This window comes from Apium graveolens, chromosome 11, assembly GCF_009905375.1.
Source record: "Apium graveolens cultivar Ventura chromosome 11, ASM990537v1, whole genome shotgun sequence".
Classification (NCBI taxonomy): domain Eukaryota; kingdom Viridiplantae; phylum Streptophyta; class Magnoliopsida; order Apiales; family Apiaceae; genus Apium; species Apium graveolens.
The window spans coordinates 86488036-86501125 of NC_133657.1; positions in this window are offsets into that span (position 1 = coordinate 86488036).

Consider the following 13090-nt stretch of genomic DNA (forward strand, 5'->3'; position numbering starts at 1 on the left):
TCACACAGGAGAATGACTGGGCTGTAGATGGTTTGAATGAAGATGAAGAAACAAACTATGTCAATCTAGCCCTGATGGCCAAGTCTGATGAAAGAGAAACAAGTTCTTCAAGTAATCAGGTAATCACCACTAACCTAGCACATTTATCTAAAGCTGAGTGTAATGATGCCATAAATGACATGTCCACAGAATTATATCACTTGCTTGTTACACTTAAGTCCCTCACTAAGGACAATGCTAAAATTAAAGAAAACAATTTATTTTTAAGTGAGAGGAATAATGTGCTAGAGTCTCAGTTTATTGAATTTGAAAAATTGAGAATTGAGTGTAAGATTGCTAAGGATTAATTAAATGAGTCCTTGAAGAAAGAAGAGATTTTAAAGAAGCAGCTTGAACATGAACATGAAGTGATTAAAGAATGGAAATCATCCAGAGATGTCCATGCTCAAATCACTAAAGTTCAAGGTATTGAGTCCTTTTGTGATGCAGCCTGGAAGAAGAGTAAAGAGAAGCTTGAGTCCAATTTGGTTGAAATATTGTTGACAGATGTGGACTCGATGGATGATGAAAATCATCCATCGAATAATCAGAAGGATTATCCGTCGAGTGACAAAGAGCCACATTCGTCGGCTATGAGTAAACCTATTAGCAAAGCTAAACTAGCTAAGTTAAATGAGAAATATGGATCGGTTTCTAAGAACTTTATTCCAGGAGAATCTAGTCAAGTTAAGAAGGCGAGGAAAGTTAATGTTAGCCATCTGTCTATCAAGCAATTAAATGATAGATTAGAAAAGATTGAGGTTAAAACATAAACTAAAAAGAAAAATAATAGAAATGGGAAAGTAGAAATTAACAAGCATAACAACTACACACCTGATAAATATGCACCAAGAAAAATTGTGTTAAGTGTGGTAGTGTTAATCACTTGTCTGTTAATTGCAAACTTGCCATGCCTACTCCTATGTCTGCACCTCCCTCTTTTCCTAACATGACTGCTATGCCTACCGTGCCTATGAATGCTATGTCTGCTCAGAATATGAATGTACAATTTGCTAATATGCCATTTGCACCTAATCCGTATTATGCTGCATTTAGTATGCCTCAAATGCCATTTAGCATGCCTTACTGGAATAACATGTTTGCAAATAGCATGCCTTTTCCTGTTAATCAAAATGTGCATGACAATTCTGTTTTAATGACTGGTTTCAAAGGTCCAACTCAAATGACTAAGGATGAATCAGAAATTCCCAAGTCAAATGAGATCAAACCTAAAAAACCAAAGAAGAAAGCTAATAAGGCAGGACCCAAGGAAACTTGGGTACCAAAATCAACTTGATTTGATTTTGATGTGTGCAGGGAAACAGAAAGAATCTTTGGTATCTGGATAGTGGTTGCTCAAGGCACATGACTGTAGATTCTACCCTGCTCACTGAGTTCAAGGAAAGAGCTGGCCCAAGTATTACTTTTGGAGATGACAACAAGGGTTATACTGTGGGATATGGCTTGATTTCAAAAGACAATGTCATCATTGAAAAGGTTGCTCTAGTGGATGGTCTCAAGCATAATTTGTTGAGTATCAGCCAGCTTTGTGATAAGGGCAACCCAATAACCTTCAATTTAGAAGCCTGTGTTGTGAAAAACAAAAGGAGCAACAAAGTGGTTCTCACTAGAGTGAGAATAGGAAATGTGTATCTAGGTGACTTCAACTCATCTAATTCAGAATCTATCACTTGTCTTCTCAGTAAAGCAAGTCAAGATGAAAGTTGGCTATGGCACAAGAAGTTGTCCCATCTAAACTTCAAGACCATGAATGAGTTAGTCAAGAAAGAACTAGTTAGAGGTATTCCTCAAGCGGAGTTTACTAAGGTTGGATTGTGTGATGCCTGCCAGAAAGGAAAGCAGATCAAAACATCATTCAGAAAGAAGCTTGATTCAATAATTGAAGAACCTTTGCAATTGTTACACATGGATTTATTTGGACCAGTAAATATGTTGTCCATCTTAAGAAAAATATTTTGCCTAGTAATTGTGGATAATTTCTCAAAGTTCTCTTGGACATATTTCCTAAAGTCTAAAGATGAAGCTAGTGAAATCATCATCAATCACATAAGGCAAGTCAACAATCATCCTGATTTTAAAGTAAGAAGAATCAGGAGTGACAATGGAACTGAGTTCAAGAAACTCAGAGGGAGTTTCTTATAATTAAAACTCAGGGGGAGTTTCTTATAATCAAAACTCAGTCACACATCAAGACAATAATGAGGCCTCTTCATCTAGAGCTAATCTACCTCAACAAAGAAAATGGACTAAAGATCACCCTTTTAAGATCATCATTGATGATGCATCTTCTAGAGTTCAAACAAGGAGAGCAACTCAAGAAGAATATCTATATAGCAGCTTCCTATCCAAGGAAGAACCAAAGAAGGTAGAAGAAGCTTTATTGGATCCTAATTGGATTTTAGCTATGCAGGAGGAGCTAAATCAATTTGAAAGGAACAAGGTATGGAAGCTGGTATCCAAACCTAAAGGAAAGAATCCAATTGACACCAAGTAAGTATTCAGAAACAAGATGGATGAAAATGGCAGAGTTGTCCGGAACAAAGCTAGATTGGTTGCTAAGGGCTACTATCAATAAGAAGGAATAGATTTTGATGAAACCTTTGCTCCTGTTGCAAGACTTGAAGCCATCAGAATTTTCTTAGCCTATGCAGCTCATGCCAATTTTAAGGTCTATCAAATGGATGTCAAAAGTGCTTTTCTGAATGGAGATTTGGAGGAGAAAGTCTATGTTAGTCAGCCTCCTGGTTTTGAAGACCCAAATTTTCCAGAATATGTCTACTATCTTTTAAAGGCACTTTATGGACTGAAGCAAGCACCTAGAGCCTGGTATGACACTTAATCAAAGTTTCTTTTGGAAAATCACTTCACAAGAGGTACTGTTGATAAAAGTTTATTCTTTAGAAATGTTAATGGCTCTAGTATACTTGTTCAAATCTATGTAGATGATATTATATTTGGTTCTACAGATGAAAAACTTTGCAAAAAGTTTGCCAAATTGATGCAAAGTAAGTATGAAATGAGCATGATGGGAGAACTAACTTACTTTCTTGGTTTACAAGTTAAGCAAGTTAGTGATGGAATATTCATTAGTTAAACTAAATATATTCATGATCTTTTAAAGAAGTTTGAACTAATGGATTGCATATCTGCAAAAACTCCCATGGCCACTGCAACTAAGCTTGAATTAAACACTACTGAAAAGTCTGTGGATATTTCAAGCTACAGTGGCATGGTTGGCTCACTTCTGTACTTAACAGCTAGTAGGCCAGATATAATGTTTGCTTCTTGTCTTTGTGCTAGATTTCAGGCTGATCCTAGAGAATCTCACTTAGTAGCTATTAAGAGAATTTTAAGATATCTCAAGGGAACACCAAAACTTGGAATTTAGTACCCTAGAGATTCTGGTTTTGATCTAACTGGTTATTCAGATGCAGATTATGCAGGTTATAAAATAGACAGAGAAAGTACAACAGGAACCTGTCAATTTCTAGGGAACAAGCTTGTGTCCTGGTTCAGTAAAAAGCAAAATTCAGTTTCTACTTCTACAGCTGAAGTTGAATATATTGTCGCTGGTAGTTTCTGTGCACAGATTTTGTGGATGAAAAACTAGTTGTTGGACTATGGTCTACAAGTGGATAGAATTCCCATTTTCTGTGATAATACAAGTGCAATTGCCATCACTGAAAATCCAGTGCAACATTCAAGAACAAAGCACATAGATATCAAGTACCACTTCATTAGGGAACATGTGATGAATGGTACTGTGGAACTTCATTTTGTTCCAAGTAAAAAGAAGCTTGCAGATATTTTTACCAAGCCACTTGATGAATCTACCTTTTTAAGGCTGGTAAGTGAGTTAGGTATGCTTAATTATTCTTGAATTATTTCAGATATTTTTGCAAGTTTTAATGCAGCCAGAAACTTAATTGATTTTTCTGTTTTGGATGAAATTTTGGCTAAGTCAAAATTTACATCCCGACGGATGCTCATTATCCATCGAGTTTGATCATCCATCGGAATATTATTTGTTAATAAAACTCAATTAATTTTTTGGATTATTTCATAACCCGACGGATAATTGATTTATCCTCATCCGTCGAATTGTCTCAATCTTAGCCGTTAAAACTCTGGAGTTATCCATCGAGTATATTAATAGTTTGTAAGCACAACACGACGGATAAATGACATAATTTTTACAGTTTATTTATTTTTAAATGGCTATTTTGGGCTATTTTGATTGGTTACTTTATTTCACTTTATTATTTTTGACAGGTTACATCTGAGATAGTATAAAAGCAGAATTCATTTTTATTCTACTCTTTTATCATTCTCAATTCAATTGCTCTAATTTCCTTTCTTCTCCAAAGCAAATATTCTCTCTGAAAATTTCTCATTCTCTAATAATGGCACCAGTAGTCAAAATCATGTCTCAATCTGGATATATCTATGAAAAGAACAACTTTACAGCGCTTGTGAATAAGGAGATTCCTCAGTCTAGAGACTTTCACAAGATGATGGATTTTGTGAAGAGCTGTAACTCAGTTATGCTATGATGGAATCACCCACAATCTACTGTGAAGTTGTGGATGAGATATGGACAACTGCTGTGTACAACTCCAATGACAAGACCATAACATTCACTCTCAAAGGTAAGCAGTTTTGCATTAACAGTGACATTGTCAAAGCATGCTTTAGGATTCCAGATAACACTGCTACTGTTCCACACACAGACACTGATATAATTAACATGCTAAATTCTATGGGCTATGCACTTCCTACTTCTAAGTTAAGTGAAATTAGGAGGTTAGGTCTTAGAAAGGAATGGAGCTATCTCTGTGATGTGGTAACTAAAGTATTCTCTGGTAAAATTAGCAATTTTGACTCTGTTAACATCTCCATGCTTAACATGCTTTACATGCTAGTTACTGATAAATACTTTAATTTTAGTGACTTGGTCTTGTTTGAGTTAGGTTATAAGTTAGGAGAACTGAATAAGAGAGATAAAAGTGTCTATTATGCTAGATTTTTTATGATGCTTGCTAACCATCTTATTGAGGATATTGTTGTTGAGAACCCAACCAACAAGCTGAATTATTGGGTTCAAGAAAGGAGAGTCATTGCTGACCTCAACAGGATAAGTCACCACAAAGAGGTGCCCCTCCATTACTTTCCAATCATGGAGGGGCCTCAGGTTAGTGAGGTAAGTACCACTGTCTCCACTCTTCCAACCTCACACATTTCTTTGCCTTCAAGTGTAGCAGTGGCATCTGTGTCAATGACCCAACAGATTCCTGCCCAAGCTATCAAACCAACAATTTCAAAATCTAAATCTAAGAAAGCCCCCTCCGGTTTCTTTCAAAAGAAACCAGTTACAAAATCTACTAAGCATAAAGAGGGGAGTCTGAAGGTGAGTAAGCAAGGTGAGGGACAGGGTGAAAATCAAAGAAACCCTAAGGATAAGGCTGGTGAGATGAGTGTACCCAAGCCTAGCCAAACAACAATTTCCCAACAAACTGTGGTTGTTAATAAGGAAATTAGCTCATTTCTAGTTTCATCCTCCCAAAAGGATGTTACTATTGAAACAAGCTCCCAACCAGGAGCACATGCCAAGAGGGTTAGGGATACTAGTTCACCACAAACTTATGCTAGAAAGAAAAGATCAAAAACCATTGGGGATGCACAGGGAACATACACAGTGCAAACTGGTGCTAAAGACCCAGTCACTGCACCTTCTCAAAGTCAGATTGATGTGATTCCAATAAATGTGGAGTCACAACAAAATCTTTAACAATTAAAGCACCTGAAACACCAAATTCACCCACACACTCACTGGATGTTGACATGATCAATACATCACTTCCAAATTCTCCATCTTTAACTCTGTTAGAGAAGCCAAAAATCCAGCAAGTGAGCATCATCTTTTAGATGATTTGTTGGCTCACTTGCCAATTATTTCTGAGTCTATTGAGACATCTGTGCCCAAATTTTCATCAATTTGCACAGAGTCTACAATCGTCTCCACTCCAAACTCATTCATTTCTTCTATCCCGGTGGATATCATTCATCCATCGAGTAGTGATTGTATCCCGACAGATGTGCCTAACAACAGTCATCCGTCGGCTAGCCAAACTACTACCCCGATGGATATTCCTCATCCGTCGGGAGTCTCTGCACAACTTCAAATTTCTTCAATTATCACAAGTGCAGAGGACTTAGTAGTAGTAAAATCACTCTTAGGACTGAGGGAAGGGAGTGAACTGAGTGAGAGGCTGGGTTGCTCCCAGGAAAAAGGAGAGAATATGAGTGAACAAATGCAGTCCATTTCTTCAGAACTGGGAAAAGTGAGTGAGAGGACTCCCACCTTGGATGGTAAAGGTGAGGTTGTGAGGGTGGGAAGCCAAGGGGAGCCCTTGATGCAAAAAGAGAGAGATATTGAGAGAAATGCAGGTACATGAGAGATAAGGATGGACACCATTGCAAGTGAGTCAATGAATGTCAGTGATGCAGAAAGGAAAAGATTATTTCAGCAAGAATATCAAGCTGTCATAGATTCTATTTCCCTAGATGCTGAGACATTTACTTATCCTGTTACAGCTTATCAAACACTAGCTGTACAGGGCAATGAGGAGGCTGAAAGAATGCTTAATTTGGTGCACACCACTCAATCCATGCAAAGAGCTAAGGATGCCATCAAAGCCATGCCACCTAAAGCTGACGATGATATAGACTATGGCACTGGTGAATCTGAAGATCTTTTTGGAGATGATGATGAGGATAGTGAAGAGCCCATGGATATAGGGGGAGCAGCAGGCACCAGCTCTAGATCTTTCCTGCCATCTTGGGCATTCTTCAAGGAATGTGATCTTCAACATTTCAAGATCACTCTTATCCATCAAATCCAGGAGACACATAATGCTATTCAATCTACAATAGATGCTTGCACCAGGATGCTCTTATATACACATCTAAATTCTCTACAAATGCATCAAATCTAAGGCTTTCAACACAATCAGGATGTCACTTCAATCAAGACTGAGATTGATCAAGTGAAGAAGGATATTTATGAAAGATTGGATGCTAAACTTCCAGAAGCAACAATGCTTGATATTAAGAGACAACTAAGGAAGAACTCTGATCTTGCGACAAAAGTGGAGTCCTTGGACACATGATGACTGCAATGGGAGCTTCTCTCATAGCTATACAGCTACATCAAGCACAACAAACTCAACTGCTGCAACAACTTGTGGCTGCACAATCTTCTTCCTCCACTCTACTTGATGATAACAAAAAGGGGGAGGAATCATTATCTCAAGTCAGTCAAGCAGAGCCATCTAGTGAGGGGGAGAAAGTGGTAAATGTACAAATCAACCAAGTAATTGTTCCAGAAATTACTCTGCTAAAGCCACCAGTATTGGACAATAATAATCTGATCCACATAGCAGTTGCTAAGCTTGAGTCAAAGTCAATTCCTAAGATGCTTGATGTTGCAGCTGTGGAGAAGGAACTAGATCATAAATAGAGAAAGATAGATGCAGAAATTCAACAAAAGTTTGGGCCAATTCAGAAATCAGTCAAAGTCTTCAATCATCACTCTCAAGTCAAGTAGATTTCTGTGAATGAAATAAGTATGAATTATCTAGAAAAATTCCAAACATCTTGCATCAAATCTCCAGAAGCAAATCTTATCATGAAGCCTAAAAGAAACTACTCAAGGTTTTCAGACAAAAATCCTATGAATATTGTGTATGAGACACCTAGGCCAGATGAGAAGAAGTTGTTAGCTAGGTCAATTGTATTTTTCAAGGATCCGACTGATTCATCACTTAAAAGAAGAATTGCCAAGATTTACAGAAATGGTAAAGAAATCTGTGTGGTGGTTGAACACCCTCAGTTTGTAGAAGCTAAAAAGGAAGAGAAGGAAAGAATCAGGCAAGAAAAGAAGTAAGCTGCCTTAGATGCTAAGAAGCTCAAACAAAAGAAGGAGCAAGCTGCTATCTTGGCCAGACTTCAAGCTGTAAAGACTACAACTGAGATTTCTGCACAACCATCTGTAATTGCTGAACCTCAAGATCAGAAAGTGCAAGATGAACCACAACAGAAAAGAAGATTCAGATACAAGCTCCACTCCAAAAGAAAATTGGACTTTAGTGATGAGGAAATGGAAGACTACATTCCCAAAAAGTCTACAACTTCAACTCAGACATCAAAACCCTCAATGGTATTTGAAGAATTCAAGGTGGTGGATCCAACAAGGAATATTCATGGTGAGCCCATAATTCCAAAGGATGAGCCAGTAGACTGGGATAGTTTGCCAAATCCTGAACTAAACTTTCCAATCTTCAACAAGCCAAAGAAGACAAAGACCAGAGCAAGCAAGAAAGTGAAGCCTGTGACTCTCAGATCCAAGACTCTAACCAAATCTCAACCCACAGTCAACAAAGAAGATCTCTTATACATCTGTGACATCAATGAGTTCTTCGAAATAAACCTCTACTTGGAAGAATTGGAAGAAGTAAGAGGGATTGATGCCTACAGACATCTTCCTGAAAGGCTAGTATTCAAGTATAAGGGAGGGAAAGAGATCACATGGCCACTTCACAGGATTCTTCAAGACAGCCAATCTGTACTGATAAAGGTCTATTCATCCTTCAAGAAGAACTTTGGATTTAATGTGATTGCAAGGAGGATAGTCCTAAAGAAAATAGAGGAGCTAAGAAGCAATAGAGCCAAAGATGCACTTCCAAAAACTCTGTCTATTCCCTTTACAGGAAAGAAAGTGCATTTGGGGCCTTATTGGCTGATGGAATTCATGGATGATAAGGGAGTTAGAAGATTCTTCAGACTGGATGACCAACTGAGCATATCTAGCAATGAGACTCTTTTGAAAATGCAAGAAATGTTAGATTTATCTGAAGCTGATGAACTTGAATTCCACAGAAATCTCCAAAGTCAGATAGAAGAGAACAACAGGAGGCTTGGGAAGAAATCCAGACAATCAAGGAAATAAATTTATCTGCTCAGGCTAGAGGAGCACCTTGGCAATGATTGTGAGCAACTTCTTTGTATACTTTGCTTTGTTCAATTTTCAGTAAAATTTGTAGCACTTTTCAGTTTTATCTACTATTTTTATTTTGTATCTTTAGGATGTTTTGTTATCATCAAGTTTCTCTTAATTTATGGCTACAATTCCAGTAGACATAAATTGGGGGAGATTGTTAGAAATATGTGGTAAACTTGATGATAAATTAAATAAAACACCTTAGTAGATTTAACTTAGTGAATTTTGTAGCACTCGATGGATAATCAAATATAGTCCGACGGATGATTTAATATATTCCCGAAGGATGATAATTTGACATCCACCAGGTGAGTAGCCTATGTAAAAATAAGTTCTGTAGCACATTTCTGCAAACAACTTTGTGTAGATTCTGTAGGAGCATATGAGTCATGTTGACGACTAGTGGATATGCAGAATAGGTTAATTAATTGTAAATATGAGATGTCTTGTAATTCTGTGTAAGTGAAATGGAGTCAAGTGACAAATAGCTACCCGACGGATGATCAACATAGCTACCCGACAGATGATCAACAAAGCTACCCGACGGATGACAAACATGTACCCGACGGATAATCAAATTAAAATATCTGTTGACAGTGACAACACAGTCATATGCATTGGGTGTTTGCAAAAGGAATGTGGCAGCCTGTTAAGCAGGAATTTGAGAACAAAGAAGCATTACCATTTCCATGCTATTATGAAGATATTCAAAGATGCTGGAATAGAGTAGTGAAGAAGCATGGAGTTAGACTAGATATGATTTGTTTTATTATCTTGTCTTATTGTCATGTAAACTTGGTGATATATAAACCAAGTGTAGCTAGTAGAACATTCAACTAGGCAAACATATTTCAAAGAGAGATAGAAAAAGCCGTACTTGTCAAGAATTTCTCTGTAGTTTGTTTGTTCTACTTGTAAGCAGCTGTGAGCTATTCAAGCTTCACAGAGTTCTCATTCGATATATATATATATATATATATATATATATATATATCTCTGGTGGATACTTTCAAATCCACCAAAAAGTTTTAAAAGCTTGTGTTTTTATTACTTTGTGTTTTGATTTATATAACTACTTCATTCCGCAATCTGCAAATCAAACACTTATATATTTGTCGAGTTAGAATTGTTTTAAAATCTTGAAAAAGTATCCAGAATTACATTCAACCCCCCTTCTGTAATTCTTGTTATATTGTTAGGAAATAACACCCTCCTTATTGGGCCTTTTGGTTTCATAACCGGGCCTATGTTATTATAGGCTATTATATATTATGTGTGAATAACATAATTTTTGTAAAATGGTCTAGGAATCATTTTTTCTAGTCTATAGAACTTGCACCTTGCTACCGAGTTTAAAATAGAGAGGAAAATAGATAAAAGTTTAGTACACTATATAAATTTCATTCATATTCATGCTCCTGGAAGGTTTTCGAAAGGAAAACGAGGTTGAAGAGGTAAAGTTTCCTCCACGTATTTTCCAAATTAATAAAAAGTGTTAAGATTCATTAAGAACCCTCTTAAACTTTTTATTAGATATGAGAAAATAACATTAAATCTTTGTCATATCATATATCTTTTTGTATCGTTTCATTATTCATTTCCCGTCTTCTTTTGCTTGTTAATACTCAAGAGCATACACCTGAGTTTTTTTAACTCCATTACACTAGCTTCTATATACTTTCCTTTACTTTTGTTTGTTTTTGTTCCTATAAATACTTGGGAGCAAGGGTTTAATGTCGAAACATCTTTGGAAAATAAACATATTAGCAACAAGGTCAACAGAGTTGGGATGGAAACTAACTCAGGGAAAAAAAGAAAGGGATCTTTACTGTGATTAGAGAGATGACATCGGTTACTTGTGATGGATTTTATTAATGAGAACTTGCAGTCCTAAAATGTGGTAATAGTCCATTCAATAGCATTAATCACATGCTAGTAGAAGATGTATACTATCGTAATGGCCATCTGTTCCGTATTCCAACCATCAACGAAACTATGCTGTTGCAGTTGGTTTTAGCCTGGAAAGCAGGGATTCTTCACTCACTTGGCACTACGTGCACCGGATTTTTGGGTGCACGGGGATTATTAGGGATTTTTCTCTCATCCACGAGTGATAGAAGATATAACAGATACTTGAACATTTAATCAATTAACTATACTAAAATGCATCAGTTGGATTATCAAGTAATAAAAATATATATTTTTAACGATAATGTATTCATAATGAACTTATGTAGTTCATTATTTAGTTTTATTTGATTGAAACTCATAAAAAATATATAAAAAAATATATGTTTAATGTATTAATGTTTGATGAACCCCCCGCACCCGAATCCCCATATTTTTAGATTTGTAGAATTCCCGTATCCCCGTACCACGCACCCCGCACCCGCACGCGCACTCATGCTTCCTAGGTTTTAGCAATTGCAACCAACAACCTCTGCATCTTCAACATTACTAGCTTGACCTATCTTACTGGTTCTGTTTGTTATTGAATAAGTTTGCTGATAGTTAGACCATTATATTTTAATGCTTATTTTCAAGTTGTACATCACATATATAGTATGACCCCTTATCTAACTGAACTATAAATTAATATGTTAATGTTTTGATCTTTTATAAATGACAGCTCAATTTCTCATACAGGTCTGTCTCCTCATATAAACTACAGGGAACCAAACACTGCATATATATATATATATATATTTTAAAAGTCATGTTTGACGTGTAATTGTTGTTTGAAATATTAACTATTACAGCAATATTGAGACAATTATATAACATATTTAACAAGCTAAGACCAAGATAACAATTAACAAAACAAAATATGTAGGTAAACATCATGCATATCAGTAACTGTATGAATAAAGAAAGAACAGAAAGCATACCGGTAACCATAACTTTAACACAGTGAAAAAAATAGAAAAGCAGTGGTAACCGACATGTACAATGAAACAAGAAAACTAATCAGCTGAGTCGCCAGGCCTTGCTCGAAACCCTGACTGTTCTTGAAGAGATAATTTCCCCCACCTGCTGTGTTGGGATGCTTACAATGCCTCCTCCAGGATAAACCAGCTCTGAGCTTGGTGTTCACAGTAACAACAAACTCCACTTCGACTAGCACCTCAGTCGCCGGAAAAATTAGCAGCTCAGAATAGTGTTTGGGAGAGAAGAGAAAACAGAGAGGAGAAGAGAATGTAGGTGTGGTGTGTAAAACTCAGCAACTTAGTCCTCTATTTATACCAGAGGCTAAGTGTAACTGACCACCCTGAATTAATTTCAGAATTAAACTGCACATTTATTAAATAAATCAAAACTAATGATTTTGAATTTAAATAAAATTGTAACAGCTTATACATTATCTCTCACATTATATCAGCTTTAATGTTTTAATTTGAATATATTATCAGTTACAAGTTATTTATCTAATGTCCAGGTTCATTGAATCTGACTCAACCCACTTGTAAAGTGACTCAGCCCAATTTAGAAACCGAACCCAGCCCAACAGTAATAACCCAGCCCAAACTGATAAATAAATTCTAATTAAAAATTAAATCACAAATGAATAAAATCCTCACCCAGGTTGCATGGTGGGGCTGCGGTGCGCGCGCGCGTGTGCGCGTGAAGCACACAAGAACACAATGCACTATCACACACCTTAGTAATTTTACGCTACCCATGTGTGTGATACAATATAAAACCTACACCCTCTTTATTTATTTTCAATGTGGGATAAAACACATTCTCATTTTTTAAGCTCTTTCAAACTAACTTCAACTCTAATTCTCTATGGATTTTATTAAGAAAAATTCTTAAAACCATACATGAAAGTTTAAGTTCACATATCATGGAACAACTTCCAATCATTAGATTTTGGGATTATCATCAAGAACATAATAAAAATTATGATCTAAAATCCATTTTTCTAACAATCCCCCATAAATCCATACAGAAATGTGATCAGGTTTTTCA